The following is a 4,192-nucleotide window of genomic DNA, read 5'->3' on the forward strand; positions in this document are numbered from 1 at the left end:
AATCGCCTTATTTTGGCGAGACAGTGCGTTTCTCGCCTGAAACACATTATGGGTTTTCATTTGTGAATACTTGAAAATCTTAGCTCAAACAGCTGCAAAACCTATTTCCCCAGCATGGAAATCTGAATTCTATAAGGCCAAGCCTGAAATATGTGTTGTCCGAGTCTCCTATCAAAAGTTACAGCTGTCTTTATGGACTTGGTGAAAATCGCCTTATTTCGGCGAGACAGGTGCGTTTCTCGCCTGAAACACATTATGGGTTTCATTTGTGAATAACTTGAAAATCTTACCTCAAACAGCTGCAAAACCTATTTCCCCAGCATGGAAATGCTGAATTCTATAAGGCCAAGCCTGAAATATGTGTGTCCGAGTCTCCTATCAAAAGTTACAGCTGTCTTTATGGACTTGGTGAAAATCGCCTTATTTCGGCGAGACAGTGCGTTTCTCGCCTGAAACACATTATGGGTTTTCATTTTGTGAATAACTTGAAAATCTTAGCTCAAACAGCTGCAAAACCTATTTCCCCAGCATGGAAATGCTGAATTCTATAAGGCCAAGCCTGAAATATGTGTGTCCGAGTCTCCTATCAAAGGTTACAGCTGTCTTTATGGACTTGGTGAAAATCGCCTTATTTCGGCGAGACAGTGCGTTTCTCGCCTGAAACACATTATGGGTTTTCATTTTGTGAATAACTTGAAAATCTTACCTCAAACAGCTGCAAACCTATTTCCCCAGCATGGAAATGCTGATTCTATAAGGCCAAGCCTGAAATATGTGTGTCCGAGTCTCCTATCAAAAGTTACAGCTGTCTTTATGGACTTGGTGAAAATCGCCTTATTTCGGCGAGACAGTGCGTTTCTCGCTATTACATGCATTTGAATGGAGTTCTCGACTGAAACACATTATGGGTTTTCATTTTGTGAATAACTTGAAAATCTTAGCTCAAACAGCTGCAAAACCAATTTCCCCAGCATGGAAATGCTGAATTCTATAAGGCCAAGCCTGAAATATGTGTGTCCGAGTCTCCTATCAAAAGTTACAGCTGTCTCTATGACGTTAATGAAAATCGCTTGATTTCACCAAAACAGTGCCGTTTTTCAGAAATAGCCGCGAGAAGTTGAGGCTCAGGTGTGAAATGTATGTTTTTCAGGGTTTTTATCGGTTTTCAGCGCTATTTTGTTATGGTTTTTATCGTTAACTCAGTTTTCCTGGGTCTTTTCACGTGTGTTATGAATAAATCTTCTTTTTTTCTGTACCGGTACTAGTTTTATTTTGTTGTATTTATCCGCGACACGTTAAAGGCCGGTCCGTGAAAATATTGTCGGGCATTAACCGGTCCGTGGCGCAAAAAAGGTTGGGGACCGCTGATCTACACCATTTGAGTCCACCTACACCACACCTGGTCCCGTGTTTCAGGCTGACGCCACCTACACCACACCAGGGGCTGTGCTTAAGGATCAGGGTATGTACAAAACACCAGGGCCTGTTCTGCTGGATAAGGCCATCTACAACACACCAGGGCCTGAGTTTCTGGCTGAGGCCAACTACACCACACCAGGGCCTGTGCTGATTGCCAAGGACAACTACACTACACCAGGGTCTGTACTTCTGGCTGAGGCAATCTGCACCACACAGGGCCTGTGCTGCTGGCTGAGGCCATCTAATTCCCAACAGGGCCTGTGCTCCTGGCTGAGGTTACCTACACCACACTAGGGCCCCTGCTGATGGCTGAGGACATCCGCACCAAACCGCGGCTTGTGCTGCTAACATAGATCATCTAAATTACACCAGGGCCAGTGTTTCTGGCTGTGGACCTGTGTTGCCTGCTGAGGCCATCCACACCACACTAGCTCCTGTGCTGCTGACTGAGGGAATCTATGCCACACCAGGACCTGTGGGGTTGGCTGAGGCAAACTACACCACACCAGGGATTGTGACTCTGGCTAAGGCCATCTACACCCCAACAGGGCCTGAGTTGCGGCTGAGGTCACCTACACCACAACAGGGCCTGTGCTGTTTGCTGAGGCCACCTACACCCCACCAGGGCCTGTGCTTCCGGCCGAGGCCGCCTACACCACACCAGGTCCTCTGCAGCTTGCTGAGGCCACCTACACCACACCATGGCCTGTGCTGATGGCTGAGACCATCTTTACCACAGCGGGTTTTTTGCTGCTAACATAGGTCATCTAAATTACACCAGGGCCTGTGCTTCTGGCTGGGGACCTGTGCTGCCGGTTGAGGCCATCTACACCACACTAGCTCCTGTGGTGCTGGCTGAGGTCATCTACAACACACCAGGGCCAGAGTTTCCGGCTGAGGCCACCTACACCACACCAGGACCTGTGCTGATTGCCAAGGCCAACTACACCACACCAGGGAATGTGCTTCTGGCTGAGGCCACCTCCACCACACCATGATCTGTGCTGCTGGCTGAGGCCACATATATCACACCACGGCCTGTCCTTCTTGCTGAGGCAATGTACACCACACCAGGGCCTGTGATGCTGGCTGAGGCAATGTACACCACACCAGGGCCTGTTCCGCTTGTTAAATAGTAAATTGAGTCCTTGGGTTAGGGTATTAGGCAAGCATGTAGTTACCGTTAACACTGTACTTAAATTGGAGGGTTGTTCTCGTAACTTCAAGTACTGTCCACCTCACCAGTTGATTCCATAAATTGACACTTTGTGCTGTGGCCAGCAGCTTACGGTCATACCACCCTGAGCACGCCCGATCTCGTCTGATCTCGGATGGGAAGCAGGGTTGGGCTTGGTTAGTACTTGGTTGGGAGACTACCTGCGAATACCAGGTACTGTAAGCTTTACCTTTTCATGTCATTGAACTGCTTTTGATCCAGAGAAGGAGGGTGTTGAAAACCCAAGAAACTGCCCATTAATGAGGGCACATTTACGACATTCCTTTTGGCTGTTTTCAGCAATGTCTTGTTCTGCCGGGTGAGGCCATCCGGAACACACCGGGCTTTTGCTGCTAACATAGGTCATCTAAATTACACCAGGGCCTGTGCTTCTGGCTGTGGTCCTTTGCTGCTGGTTGAGGCCATCTACACCACACCAGCTCCTGTGGTGCTAGCTGAGGCCAAATACACCACACCAGGGCCTGTGCTTAAGGATCAGGCTATATACAATCCGGAACACACCGGGCTTTTGCTGCTAACATAGGTCATCTAAATTACACCAGGGCCTGAGCTTCTGGCTGTGGTCCTTTGCTGCTGGTTGAGGCCATCTACACCACACCAGCTCCTGTGGTGCTAGCTGAGGCCAAATACACCACACAAGGGCCTGTGGCTCTGGCTGAGGCCATCGACACCACACCGGGGCCTGGGTTGCAGCTGAGTCAACCTGCACAACACCAGGGCCTGTGCTGCTGTCTGAGGCCATATTCATCACACCAGGGCCTGTGCTGCTGGTTGAGGCCAACTACACCACACCAGGTATTGGGGCTCTCGCTGAGGCCATCTACACCACACCAGGGCCTGTGCTGTTGGCTGAGGATATCTACACCACACCACGACCTGTGCTGCTGGCTGAGGCCACCTACATCACACCACGGCCTGTGCTGCTGGCTGAGGCGTTCCAACACCACACTAGCTCCTGTGCTGCTGACTGAGGCCATCTATACCACACCAGGGCCTGTGATGGTGGCTGAGGCAAACTACACCACACCATGCATTGTGGCTCTGACTAAGGTCATCTACACCCCAACAGGGCCTGTGTTGCTGGCTGAGATCACCTACACCACACCAGGGCCCGTGCTGATGGCTGAGGACATCCGCACCACACCAAGGATTGTGCTGCCTACATCGGTCATCTAAATTACACCAGGGTCTCTGTTTCTGGCTGTGGACCTGTGTTTCCTGCTGAGGCTATCTATACCACACCAGGGGCTGTGTTGCTGGCTGAGGCCAACTTCACCACACCAGGGCCTTTATTGCTGGCTGAGGCCAACTACACCACACCACGCATTGTGGCTCTGGCTAAGGCCATCTACACCCCAACAGGGCCTGTGTTGCTGGCTGAGATCACCTACACCACACCAGGGCCCGTGCTGATGGCTGAGGACATCGGCACCACACCGGGGCTTGTGCTGCCTACATCGGTCATCTAAATTACACCAGGGTCTCTGTTTCTGGCTGTGGACCTGTGTTTCCTGCTGAGGCTATCTATACCACACC

At 50.6% G+C, this 4,192-nt stretch overlaps 1 non-coding gene across 1 annotated transcript; it reads left to right on the forward strand.

Annotated features, from left to right (window-relative positions):
• Nucleotides 1–2,702: 2,702 nt before the first annotated feature.
• On the forward strand, nt 2,703–2,821 carry LOC112845496 (5S ribosomal RNA). Its single transcript, XR_003218328.1, has one exon. It is a non-coding gene; the product is annotated as a 5S ribosomal RNA (ribosomal RNA).
• Nucleotides 2,822–4,192: the final 1,371 nt, after the last annotated feature.

The sequence above is a fragment of the Oreochromis niloticus genome, unplaced genomic scaffold, assembly GCF_001858045.2.
Source record: "Oreochromis niloticus isolate F11D_XX unplaced genomic scaffold, O_niloticus_UMD_NMBU tig00007621_pilon, whole genome shotgun sequence".
Taxonomy (NCBI): domain Eukaryota; kingdom Metazoa; phylum Chordata; class Actinopteri; order Cichliformes; family Cichlidae; genus Oreochromis; species Oreochromis niloticus.